General features: G+C 42.2%; 1 long non-coding RNA gene across 1 annotated transcript; it reads right to left on the bottom strand.

The window, feature by feature from the left end:
- Positions 1–4,143: 4,143 nt before the first annotated feature.
- Positions 4,144–14,134, bottom strand: LOC140465580 (uncharacterized). The gene is made up of 3 exons (XR_011955122.1): positions 13,988–14,134; positions 7,951–8,056; positions 4,144–4,485 (listed from the first exon to the last, which is right to left on the bottom strand). It is a non-coding gene; the product is annotated as an uncharacterized lncRNA (long non-coding RNA).
- Positions 14,135–14,620: the final 486 nt, after the last annotated feature.

Raw genomic sequence — 14,620 nt, 5'->3', positions numbered from 1 at the left:
TTCATATCCAACTCTTATTCTTTACACAAATCTTTATACATCTTTTCACTAATCACCACTTTTACTAATTGACTTCCAACAATATTTGTAGAATAAGATCATTTTTTATCTTGTTTGAAACAAATTTATTATGCAAAATTTCAAAGGGAGGCTCCATACAAACGCAAATAAATTCTCAATTCAAAGGCCATGCTGAGGAAATGTTTGGTATGTGATTGTAACAACATAATCAGGTCAGCAAAGCTTTAATCAAATAATCGAGCAGGTTCAAGGGGCTGAATGGCCTACTCTTGTCACTAATTCTCATGTTCTTTTGTCGCTCTCAGTGGTGCCACAAACAGAATGATTGGTTTCCAGAATTCTCTCCTCACTAATCGTTCATTTCAGAAATGAGAAAATAGGCTGTGCATAAGAATTTGGACAACATGAGTGTCTGGAGATGCTTCCACCTTGGTTACAAAAAAGAGCTTTTTGAGAAGCTATAATTCATATCACAGACTCAAATACTTTCTCATTCTTAATTAGGAAAACAGATGTCTGCTATGTTTAACCAATAGACAGAATGCTGCAGGGTAAAGTTCTGTAGGATTATGAGGTCTTTATTTCGTAATCTCGCTCCAAAATCAGATCGGTAATAGTAATGTGATAAGCTGAATGTTGTTCCACTTCTTAATCTGCGTTTAGACCGACATGAGGCTGTCACAACATTTGCCTCGGGTACAATGCCTTCACATGGATCGCAAAATATAAGTTCCTTCCATATTCAGAGGCACAATGTTCAGAAGCGAGCAGTCAAAATAATTATTTCGAGAAGATGTCTCTTATCCCTTTAAGAGCTGAATTAAATGCTTCAGTGGGAAACTGGAAACTGATGTGATACAGCGAACAGGCTCTCAGGATCTGTGGGAGTTCAACTGGCATGCTGGTGTAGCTCCAGTAAGAAACCAATAAAAATGCTGAGGAATTTCAAGGTAAGATAATACTGAACAATGCAAAGCCAACCAGGCATTTTCAAGTATCTAAGTCAAGCTATCCCACTGATAATAACCATCCAGTAAAAGTGGCACAACTTAAATAAATCGTCCATCAATTTTACTGAGAACTGCATCAAAACTCATTAATTTGCTCAAAGATAAAACAGACCTTATTCTCAGCATCCAATCTCAGGCTGATAATGCCAAGGACAGGCATGTTCAATTCTGAACAGAATAGTTAAGGAACATGGCCAGAATTATGAAAAGCCTGAGGAGCTGATAATTTCAGCAGTTTGTTGTCAAGAAATCATGGAATAATAGATCAGAGAGGGAAGCTACTTCAAATGCAACAAGATCTGGACAATATCCTGGCTTGGGCTTACAAGTGACGTTCACACCACACAAATGCCAGGCAATGAACATCTCCAAAAAGAGACAATCTAATCTCTGTCCCTTGATATTCAATGGTGTTACCATTATTGAATCCCTCACTGTCACCTTCCTGGACATTACCATTGGCCAGAAATTTAACTGGACTCACCACATAAACACAATGGCTACAAGAACAGATCAGAGGCTCAGAATACTGCAGTGAGTAACTCACCACCTGACTACCCAAAGCCTGACCACCATCCACATAGCACAAGTGATGGAATAATCCCAATTGTCTGGATGGGTGCAGCTCCAACAACACTCAAGAAGCTTTTCAGCAACCAGGACAAAGCAGCCCTCTCAGTCCACCATTGACACTCAGTAGCAGCAGTGTGTACTGTCTACAAGATTCACTGCAGAAATTCTCCAAAGCTCCTTAGACAGCTCCTTCCAAATACATGTGCACTTCCATCTAGAAGGGCAAGGACAGCGGATGCAGGAGAACACTAACACCTGCAAGTTCACCCCCTCCCCCCCATATCACTCACCATCCTGACTTGGAAATATATCACCATTCCTTCACTGTCACTGGCTTAAAATCCTGGAATTCCCCTCATCAGAGCATTGTGGGTCAACCCACAGCATGTGGACTACAACAGTTCAAGAAAGCAGCTCACCACTACCTACTCAAGGGCAACTAGAGACAGGCAATGAATACTGGCCATGTTCCATGGGTGAATAAATAAAATTTGCTTGTTGAGTCTGCACTGGCCATATTCCCTAAACAGATTAGATTAGATTGCCTACTGTGTGGAAAAAGGCTATTTGGCCCAACAAGTCCACATCGACCCTTTGAAGAGTAACCTACTCAGACCCATTCTCCGACATTTACCCAGACTAATGCACCGAACACTATTGGAGAACAATTCAGTTTTCCATTACCTAGCTCTTTCTGCATATCACTGCAATATTTTACATCAGAGCTGAAAAATGCGTTGCTGGAAAAGCGCAGCACGTCAGGCAGCATCAATGGAGCAGGAGAATCGACGTTTTGGGCATAAGCCCTTCTTCAGGAATGAGGAGGGTGTGCCAAGCAGGCTAAGATAAAAGGTACGTAGGACGGACTTCGTCATTTCCGCCACCTCCAAACAGACCCCACCACTAAGGATATATTTCCCTCCCCTCCCCTATCAGCGTTCCAGAAAAACCACTCCCTCCGCGACTCCCTCATCAGGTCCACACCCCACACCAACCCAATCTCCACTCCTGGCACCTTCCCCTGCAACCGCAAGAAATGCAAAACTTGCACGCACACCTCCCCCCTCACTTCCCTCCAAGGCCTCAAGGGATCCTTCCATATCCATCACAAATTCACCTGCACCTCCACACACATCATTTACTGCATCCGCTGCACCCAATGTGGCTACCTCTACATTGGGGAGACAGGCCGCCTACTTGCAGAACGTTTCAGGGAACACCTCTGAGACACCCGCACCAACCAACCCAACAGCCCCGTGGCTGAACACTTTAACTCCCCCTCCCATTCCACCAAGGACATGTAGGTCCTTGGCCTCCTCCATCACCAGACCATGGCAACACGACGCCTGGAGGAAGACAGCCTCATCTTCCGCCTAGGAACCCTCCAACCACAAGGGATGAATGCAGATTTCTCCAGCTTCCTCATTTCCCCTCCCCCCACCTTATCTCAGTCCCAACCCTCGGACTCAGCACCACCTTCTTGACCTGCAATCTTCTTCCCGACCTCTTCGCCCCCACCCCTCTCCGGCCTATCACCCTCACCTTAACCTCCTTCCACCTATCGCATTCCTAATGCCCCTCCCCCAAGTCCCTCCTCCCTACCTTTTATCTTAGCCTCCTTGGCACACCCTCCTCATTCCTGAAGAAGGGCTTATGCCCGAAACGTCGATTCTCCTGTTCCTTTGATGCGGCCTGACCTGCTGCGCTTTTCCAGCAACACATTTTTCAGCTCTGATCACCAGCATCTGCAGTCCTCACTTTCCCCTAATATTTTACATCATCAAGTTTTGATCCAATTCCCTGTTGAAGTCCAGTATTGGACCTGATTCCACCACCTGTCAGGCTCTACATTCCAAATCCTAACCACTCACTGAAGTAAAAACCTCACACAGTTTCTGTTTCTTTTACCAATTACTTCAAACCTGTGCCAGCTGTTGTCATGAATGCTTCAGCCACTGGAAATCATTTTCCTTCATTTGCTTAATTTAAATCTTTGATGATTTAAATATGTGTGTAAAATGTCCAACGAGCCATTTCTACTCTGAGCAAAACAATAACGTCTTCATTTTATCCGTGTAACTTTGCTCCCTGGAATTGTCCTAGGAAATTTCTCCAAAGTTCATCATACAATGTAGTGCCCAGAATTGCCCACAACACTTCAGCTGGGACTACATTCATGTTTAACATAGGATCATAAGGAATTTGAGCAGGAGTAGGCCATTCAGCTCATTAAGTCTAACCTACCATTCAATAGGACGATGACTGATCTGATTGGAGTCTTAACTTCACTTTCTTGACTACTCCCCATCATCTGTGATCAGTTGATCACAAACCTGCCTGACTCAGTCTCAAACATTTTAATGATTCAGCTTCCATTTTTCTCTGAAGGAAAAAATTCCAAAGACAAATTACATCTTACTGCAGCAGCACACTGATGTCAAGCCCCTCTATATGTGGAGTTACCACAAAGTAGGCAAAATCCCCAATTTACTGTCAGATAGACATGGGTTAACAAGAAACATGGATCAGGTTCCTGCACTTAACAAGAAATGCCATTTATTATTAATGAATAAATTTTAATCTCAAGTAAGCAGCTATGAGATACAATATATGGCTCTACTTGTTAAAAGTTAACGCCCTTTTTGAGCCCCTATGCACACATACAGTCGAAACAAAAACAATATTTGTTTCATGGATGGAGGGCAAAAGAAACATGGGGGAAAACAGTTCAATCACACCAGTCTGCAGGATTCACTAAAATGATTCTTTTGCTTGCCAGGACTTTCTGCTCTTCAATCCTCATTCTCCAGGGTCTTTTCACTTCTTTGCAGGAGGCACAGATGTTTGGTCTCAGTTTCTGAAAGGCCACAGCTTACAGCAACTAATGGGAATAAAATGACAGGGTTTATTCAGATTTCAAATATTTTTACTACACATCACCGCTCCTTCCAGAAGTTCAAAAGCTTCTCACTATGTTGTTTACATCCACAAACTGTTCAGCTACCCAGGACCCAGTCAGAGAGTTGTCATCAGGCATCTACAATTAAGAACAATTCCATAAAGCAATCAGCAACGAGTATGTAACGTGAGAGTCAGTCAAATCTCATGTTACATACAGTTTCTAATGATGACCCATCAATAAACAACATCCCCCACTGCTTGAATAAAGCAGCAATGTAAACATGACTAACAATGAGATTCGGTATCAGTTTTCTTTTGAAATGCAGCAATTCCTCCCATATTCTTTTTTCCCATTCAGTCCACAATCAAACATAAATTTAAATAAAAAGTCCATTTCATCTTAAATGGAAGACACCTTGGCCAGAATTTTCCCAGCCCTTGAGTGATTTGGGTAATCGCAAGAAATGTGGCAAGAAAGAACAAAAAAAATCAGATTCGCAAATGCAAGAAAGAAAAGATTGATTTTCCTCTGACATTTCAATGGCCAGATGAGAATCTTACTGGTAAGTGAGATCCAGAAGAGAAAAGGGTGAGGGAGACGGAAAAAATTAGGGAGAGAACTCCAGAGTTTAGGATTCAACCAACCGAAGGCACAAACTGTGGGCATCAAGGTCTTTCATATGATTCAGACCTTTGAAAATTTGGACAATTTAGAGGCTTATGTGAGCTTATGTTGCCTTCTGTCCCGACTGTGGATCTACAAGATAATTTCACAAGATGCCCACAGTTTTTGGCCCAAGCAATTTATGATCAGAAAATCAAAAACACCCAAATTTCTGAAGTGTATGGCTGTTAGCCAAAGTTTCCTGCTTGTGCTTGTAAAATTGTCCTCGTATAAAGAGAAAAAATAGCTCTCAATGGGAAAGCAGTTACATTCACTCAGCAGGGAACCTTCTGTTTCTGTTCTCTTCTTCTCTGGAGTATGTTGGGAATAGTCAATTAATGAAAGTTTGTCACCGGGACATGTTACAAATATGTTGACACATTTTGATCACACAACACTACTTAAATATGTTGCAAAATCCAATCCTTTAATGAGTACAAAAGATTAAGTAACTTAATGCCTTGGATGAATGGTAAAATGTAAATCTTGTGGCTATCAGATATAACTTAATCATTAGCCTTTTTCTTCAAAGCTATCTTTGATACTGATTTTCAGTAAATGTTATAGAGTACATCTCCTTCCCAGTAATACCACCTTCATTATAAATAACACACTTTTATGTAGAACTTTGCCCATCTAAATACCTTAAAGCTTTCTGCAATAAATGATTTATTGACTATTTTTGACAAAAATGTCTTTATTCTAGAAGCCATCTGTTTACTTGTTAAATTTTACTCTTTTTAGATATTTCGAGACAATCCAATTATTTACAAACAATTGAGGTGTGATCTGTTTTGATGTCATTGAAAATTAGTTATAATAGGTTTCTCCCATCTCTGAGAGTTCTTTGACTGATTTGACTGTAATTTCAAATCTACAGTGATTTTTGATAAAAAATGTGAATAACATCTTTTAACTTCTACATCAAATCACTGGTATTGTTATCACAAATAAAAAAGCTTTATTGGTGACAGGAGATGAAGACTTTTTATCAAACACAATCAAATAACAGATAGAAATGATAGAAGTTGTCAATAAAACCAAAAATCAATACAAGGAGTATAGCAGCAATATGCAATACTTGTCTTGACGATTTGTGGTCATCCTGATTCTTTAACTATCTTGGAGACTGGAAAGGATGTATATAAAAGGGTTAACATTAAAGTTTAACATTGTTTGTCATCTGTGTAGTTACCATATCCCGCTGAACATCAAAGTGGACTTTGAAAGTTTACTATATCTATTTCCTGTGTAGAACCCCATTAAGCAAATTCAGACATCAGTTTTCAATTTTCATTAAGTGACAGGTAGATGTTAAGAGGAAACCATTTATGCTTCAATGTTTAGTTCCCTCTTGAATTCCTTTACTCTCCAAATCTAAAAACTCTTATTTTTGTCGCACTAATATTCCACACACGTCAGCTATTCTTTAGCATTTCACTGACATGGTCATTCCTTGTGCAAAGGTTAATGAATTCAGAGAGACAATACGGCTGAACAAGGAGAACGGGGTGAGAGGGGGAAGTTAGAGTGGGGATGTGAGGGACATCACAGCCAGATCAAAACCTCTCTATCTCCAAAATTGATGGATTTGCATTTCTCAACACAGAAAATTAAATAGCAATCAGGAACAGGAACAAAGGCTAACATTTCTTTTTCCAACAATCAGAGGCACTAGTAGAGCCCTGGGGAGTGTTGCTGCAGGAAGAGACCTAGGGGTACAGGTCCATACTTCCTTAAAAATGGAGTTGCAAATAGACTGGGTAAGTGACGAAGGCATTTGGCACACTTGCCTTCATTGGTCAGAACATTGAGTATAGGAGTTGGGATGTCATGTTGTAACTATACAGGACATTGGTGAGGCCACTTTCAGAATACTGCATACAATTCTGACCTTCCTTCTGTAAGAAGGATATTGTTAACCTTGAGAGGGTGCAGCAAAGATCTACAAGGATGTTGTCAGAGCTGAAGGGTTTACGTGATAGGGAGAGGCAGAATAAGTTGGGGCTTTTTCCCATTGAGTGTTGGAGGTTGAGAGGGTGACCGTCTCGAGAATTATACAATCATGTGGGGCATGGACAGGGTGTATAACCAAGATCTTTTTTCTAGGGTAATGGAGGTCAAAACTAAAGGGCATAGGTTTAAGGTGAGAGGGGAAAGATTTAAAAAGGACCTGAGGGGTGACTTTTCCATGCAGTGGGTGGTATGTAATTGGTATGAGTTGCCAGAGGAAGTAGTGGAGGTAGGCATAATTACAACATGAAAATGAAGGGCTAAAGGGATATGGACCAAAATGCTGGCAAATGGACTGGGTCAGATGGGGATCTCTGGTTGACATGGATGAATTGGACTAACGTGTCTGTTTCCACACTGTATGGTTCTATGACTAAAACTAATTGCAATGTTCCTTCAAATGGGATCAGTGATCTATGTGCAAATTTAAGCTCAATCTCAAGACTTCCCAGATATTGATGAAGTTATTTGTAAGATATCCATTTCTTCTTATTTCCATTTATTATTTCACTCTTCTTTGATTTATGACTAAGCAGATATCAATTCAAGTGCTTAGATAAGATTAATTAAAGAGAATAACCACTGAATTTCCATGGATATTGGACACACACTAGCTGACCTGCAATTGTAGATATCCACAACTATCGTCCTTATCCATATCAAATAGTAGAATGAGTGAAGCATATACATGAGAGGATTTCTTACTTATTGATGCATGCCACATTTTTCAAAACAAACATCACAAGACAGTTTTCCTCTTTTGTGCACCTTCATTGTGTTGAAATCAGGGCTCACTTTCTTAGTTCCTCTTCTAATTCATTCTTTTCAGCACCTCACAACTATGAAGATTTATTGTTCCTCTTCCTCTTATAATCTGAAAGAAGAAGTGTAAAAGAAAAGTTGTCATAGTCCTACCAGAGCATAGGGCTGCTTTCTCATTGGAGGGAGATGATTGGTGGCAGTTTAACTTGAAGGTCAGCATGTCTCAGGCAAGGGGAGAGTTGCGAAGGAGGTTCCTTCATGGTAACCTCAGCCAGTGCCAGGAATTGAATCCACTCTGTTAGGATCATTCTGTATTGCAAACCAGCTGTCCAGCCAACTGAGCTAACTGTCACCACTGTTCTTGTATTTAAAGCACCTTTTGAAATTTTCCAAAGCTGTTAGCCTATGAAAGTGTTTGAAGCATAAGCACTGTTTTAACATGGAACAATGCAACTGAAAATTGGTGCACGGTAATGTTCCTCAAAGAACAACCTTTATGTTGATGTGATCAAGCAATAACTGCTGGCCTGCTCTACTTTTCTTCAAGCTGTGCTGTAGAACCTTTTCTGGTGACTCAAGAAGAAACTTAGAATCTCAGTTAGATGTCTCATCTGAAAGATGGCACCTGAACAGGGCAGTGCCACATTTGGATGTTAGCCAACATTTTATACTCAGGTTCTGAGGGAGCCTTGAACTCATGACCCTTTGTCAAGTGGCAAGTGTGCCACATCTGAGACATTAAAAGTCTTTAAAATTCAAGTATAAGTATCATTTCTTGTCCTTCTTTCTTCAACTATCAAACTTAACCTTTCACCTCCACTGATAAACTAAACAATAAAAGGTCAAAGTAAAATGAAATGTGGATTTGTTGAGTAAATTAAATTGGCCCATTATGATTACAATCTGATTTAGACCACAATTATTTAAAGTCACACACTTTTAATAATGCAGCTGAAACTATCTTTTCCCAAATCAGCAAGTTTGAAGTTCTTAGTACATCTTCCAATTTTAACCGAATTTCAAATAACTAAAAATGATTCCCTTTTTAAACTTCCACGCTTCTGCCTAAAACATCTTTAAGTGTCTCCTCAAAGGCCTGCAAATGGACACAAATCCACAGAAATGTGGCATAGTAATTAATTTGTTCTGGGGATATATCTAGTTTTGTGGATGAGGCCAAAATCCAGAGCAACCTTTTCATAAAATAACACATAAAATTAGAAACATAGAATGTAGAACGTTACAACACAGTACAGACCCATCGGCCCACGATGTTACACCTACGTGTGAAAATAATCTGATGCCCATCTAACTTACACCATTCCATTATTATCCATATCTATGTCCAGTGCCCATTTTAATGCACTTAACATCGGCGAGTTGCAGGTAGGCCGTTCCATGCCCCTACTACTCTCTGAGTGAAGAAACTACCCCTAACATCTGTCCTAAATCTAACAACCCTCAATTTAAAATGATGTCCCCTTGTGTTAGCCTTCATCATCTGAGGAAAAAGGCTCTCACTGTCCACCCTCTGATTATCTTATATGTCTCAATTAAGTCACCTCACAACCTTCTTCTCTCCAATGAAAACAGCCTCAGTTCCCTCAGCCTTTCCTCATAAGACCTTTCTTCCATACCAGGCAACATCTTAGTAAATGTCCTCTGAAGCCTTTCCGAAGCTCCCACATCCTTCCTATAATGCAGTGACCAGAACCGTACGCAATACTGCAGGTGCGGCCTTATCAGTGTCTTGTACAGCTGAAGCATGACCTCATGGCTCTGAAACTCAATCCCCCTGCCAATAAATGCCAATGCACCATATGCCTTATTAACAACCCTCACAACTTGGGTGGCAACTTTCAGGGATTTATCACCAGGACGTCGAGATCTCTCTGTTCATCTACACTGCCAAGAATTTTACCATTAGCCCAGTATTCTGCATTCCTGTTACTTCTTCCAAAGTGAACTACCTCACACTTTTCCGCATTAAGCTCCATTTGCTACTTCTCAGCCCAGCTCTGCATTTTACCTATGTCCCTCTGTAACCCACAACATCCTTCGGCACTATCCACAACTTGCCTACCTTAGTGTCATCCGTAAATTTACTAATTCATCTTTCTACATCCACATCCAGATCATTTCTAAAAATGACAAACAGCAGTCGCCCCAAAACAGATCTCTGTGGCACACCACTGGCAACTGAGCTCCAGGATGAATATTTCACATCAACCACCACTCTCTGTTTTCTTTCAGCTAGCCAATTTCTGATCCAAACCGCTAAATCACCTTCAATGCTAAACTCCCTATTTTGTGCAATAGCCTACTGCGTGGAACCTTATCAAACGCCTTACTGAAATCTATATACACCACATCAACCACTTTACTTTCATCCACCTGTTTTATCACCTTCTCAATGAGCTCAATATAGTTAGGGAGGCATGGCCTACCCTTCACAAAACCGTGTTGACTATCCCTAATCAAATTATTCCTTTCCAGATGATTGTAAGTCCTATCTCTTGTAACCTTTTCCAACACCTTACCCACAACCGAAGTAAGGCTGACTGACTGATAATTACCAGAGTTGTCACGACTCCCCTTTTTAAACAAGGGAACAACATTTGCTATCCTCCCGTCTTCTGGCACTACTCCTGTTGACAGTGGTGATGTAAAGATCGAAGCCAAAGGTTCTGCAATCTCCTCCCTGGCTTTCCAGATTATCTGAGATTACATCCCATCCGACCCAGGGGTCTTATCTATTTTCAGATCTTCCAAAATTGCTAAAACCTCCTCTTTGTCAACCTCAATCACATCTAATCTTGCAGCCTGTATTTCCATATTTTCACTAACATTGCCCTTTTCCATTGTGAATACTGACAAAAAGTATTCATTAAGGACTTCCCCATGTCCTCAGATTCCACAAACAACTTTCCACTGCTATCGTTGTTTGGTCCTAATCTTGCTCTAAGGGGTTGCACAGTGTTTAGCACTGCTGTCTCACAGCGCCAGGGACCCAGGTTCAATTCTCCTCCTCAGGCAACTGTCTGTGTGGAGTTTGCACATTCTCCCCGTGTCTACGTGGATTTCCTCCGGGTGCTCCAGTTTCCTCCCACAGTCCAAAGATGTGCAGGTTAGGTGAATTGGCCATGCTAAATTGCACGTAGTGTTATGCGCATTAGTCAGGGGTAAATGTAAGGGAATCGGTCTTTTTTAGATTACATTACAGTGTGGAAACTGGCCCTACGGCCCAACAAGTCCACACCGACCCGCCGAAGCGCAACCCACCCATACCCCTACATTTAGCCCTTACCTAACACTACGGGCAATTTAGCATGGCCAATGCACCTGACCTGTACATCTTTGGACTATGGGAGGAAACCGGAGCACCCGGAGGAAACCCACGCAGACACGGGGAGAATGTGCAAACTCCACACAGTCAGTCGCCTGAGGCGGGAATTGAGGCAATTGAATTCCTGTGAGGCAGCAGTGCTAACCACCGTGCCGCCCACTGGGTCTGGGTAGGTTGCTTTTCGGAGGGTCAGTATGGTCTTGTTGGGCTGAAGCGCCTGTTGCCATACTGTAGGCTATCTAATCTAAAAAAACAATCCTTTTATTCCTGATATACCGAGAGAAGTTCTTAAGGTTTTCCTTGATCCTATCCGCCAACAATTTCTCACATCCCCTCCTGGCTCTTCTTAGTCCTCTCTTTAGATCTTTTCTGGTTAACTTATAACTCTCAAGCCCCCTAATTAAGCTGACACATATAACCTTCACATAAGCCATCTTCTTCCTCTTGACAAAAGCTTCAACTTCTTTAGCAAACCATGGCTCCCTCTCTCGACAACTACCTCCCTGCTTGTTAGATATATACTTATTAAGGATCCCGCAGTAGCTGTTCCTTGAATAAGCTCCACATTTCAAGTGAGTCCATCCCCCTGCAGTTTCCTTCCCCATCCTATGCATCCTAAATCTTGCCTAATCGCTTCATAATTGCCTTTCCCCCAGTTGTACCTACTTCCCAGCAGTAGATATCTGTCCCTGCCCATTATTATTGTAAACATAATTGCTCACCTACCTCCAAAGGTAACACTTGGCCAAGTTCATTCCCCTGTACCAATCCAATATGACATCTCCCCTTGTTGGCCTGTCTACATACTGTGTCAGAAAACCCTCCTGCATACATTGAACAAAAATTGACCCATCTAAACTACTTGAACAATAGTATTCCCAGTCAACATTGGGGAAATTAAAGTCCCCTATAACAACTACCCTGTTACTCTCGCTCCTATTGAGAATCATCTTTGCTATCCTTTCCTCTACATCTCTGGAACAATTTGGAGGCCGATGGAAATCTCCCCACAGGGTGACCTCTACTTTCCTGATTCTAAACTCAGCCTAACCTACCTGAATGAATGAGTCCTCAAACGTTATCTCAGCTGCTTTAATGCTACCCTTGATTAATAGTGCTACAATCACCACCACCCCAAACCCCACTCCCCCTATTACCATCTTCTCTGTCCTTACTGAAACATCTAAATCCCGGAATCTGCAACAACCATTCCTGTCTCTCCTCTAGCTATATCTCTGAAATGGGCATAACATTGAAATCCCAAGTACCAACCCATGCTGCAAGTTCACCCACCTTATTCCGGATGCTCCTGGCATTGAAGTATACACATTTCAAACCAACATCCTGACAGCTGGTGCCCTCTCGCGACCTTGTAAACCTATCCCTGACCTCACTACCCTCAACCTCCTGTGGACTGAAATTATAATTCAGGTTCGCATCCGCTGCTGCATTAGATTAAACCGCCGCACCCCCCCGCCCCCCTCACCGAAGAGCATTAGTAATATCCCACCCACACGATATTGGTACCCCTGTGTTTCAGGTGGAGACCATCCTGTTTTTAGAGGTTCCACCTTCCCCAGAAAGAGACCCAATTAGCCATGAATTCAAATTTCTCCCTCTTGCACCTTCCCTGCAGCCACGTGTTCAGCTCCGTTCTCTCGCTGTTCCTCGCTTCACTAGCACGTGGCATGGACAACAAACCAGAGCCAACAACTCTGTTTGTTCTAGCTCTAAGCTTCCACTCTAGCTCCCTGAATTTCTGCCATAGATCCCTACCTTTATTCCTACCTATGTCGTTGGTACCAATGTGGACCATGACTTGGGAATGCTCCCCCTCCCCCTCAAAGATCCCAAAAACACGGTCAGAGACATCACAAATCCTGGCACCTGGGTGCAACACACCAAGTGTGAGTCACTCTTGTTCCCACAAAACCTCCTATCTGTCCGCCTAACTATGGAGTCCCCAGTAACTAAAGCTCTGCTCCTCTTCCTCTTCCCCTCTGAGCAGCAGGGACAGACTCTGCACCAGAGACCTGTGCCCCATTGATAACCCCTGGCATGTTGATCCCCCTCCAGCAGTATCCAAAACAGTAAAGTTGTTATTGAGGGGAACGGCCACAGCAGATCCATGCATTGCCTGCCAGATCCCTTTCAGTTCCCTGGCAATAACCCATCCACCATCTTCACATGGCTGTGGAGTAACTACCTCTCTGTAACATCTCTCAATAAACCCCCTCTGCCTCCCAAGTGATCCGAAGTTCATCCGTCTCCAGCTCCAGTTCCCTGACACGGTTCTCGGGGAGATGGAGTTGGGTGCACGTCCCACAAATGAAGTCAGCAGAGACACTAGAGGTGACCCTCACCTCCCACATACTGTAGGAGGAATATTCAACTGCTCGAACCTCCATTCCCATTATTCTAAGTTCCCAAATAGACCACTGAAAAAAATGAAACATGAAAGCAAACACTTTTCACCTTACTAGCCAACACACAGAACATTTTTTTTGGTTAGAGGAGGAGGAGGGGAGGTGGCAGGGAGACACTACCCAAGTGGTGTTTCAGGTAAAGCAATTGCCCAAATATGTAACGTTGTGACCTCTCCGACAGCTTCCTGCTTGATGCTCCCACACTTCCTGCTGCTAGGACAACAATGGTGAACCCTGACACTAGAGGTGAGTTTTCAAATTTTTCACTCACCTTCCCGACAGCCTCCTGCTCAACACTTTTGCACTTCCTGCTGCTAGAACAAAAAACATAATTTGCTCATGCAGTGATTTAACAAGGTCAGCCAGGTGGACCTCATGAAATATGATTTCCTTGATTGGGGCTGTTAACTCAGTCTAGTCAGGGAGCCCCGACTGACAGATATAAATACCAGTGTCAAGTACTATGCATGTGTGAATAAAGGGTGACTTGGTGACGAGGTACCAGTCTCTATGGAGTTATTTCAACTCGCTACGTAATTGGCAAATGAAATACCTTGATCTTTTACTGGTTTGGCTGATGGTGGGTGTATTGCTATGTAAAGGTCAACAGAACCCAACAGAGACTCCAAGCACTTTATCCATTACAGTTAATCAGTTCCAGAAAGCTTTGTAACAGGATTTGACAAGCTCAGGAGGGTATTGAGCCCCTTAATTAGACAACGTCATTATGTTGCTGTTGAAATTGGACAACATTAGACCTGTGAAAGAAATTTCCAAATTGTTGATATTGTCTGTGCACAGCAAACAATCTGCCTGTGAAGTTTCATTGCCCTACTTGACTTTCCAAGAGTAGGTGGTGGTTGTATGTGCTGTAATGAACTTTTCTTTGTAGTCCACCTGTGGT

Source organism: Chiloscyllium punctatum, chromosome 42 (genome assembly GCF_047496795.1).
Source record: "Chiloscyllium punctatum isolate Juve2018m chromosome 42, sChiPun1.3, whole genome shotgun sequence".
In the NCBI taxonomy this organism is placed as follows: domain Eukaryota; kingdom Metazoa; phylum Chordata; class Chondrichthyes; order Orectolobiformes; family Hemiscylliidae; genus Chiloscyllium; species Chiloscyllium punctatum.
The sequence above is the reverse complement of the archived record's forward strand: the minus strand, read 5'-3'. Positions and strand labels throughout refer to the sequence as shown.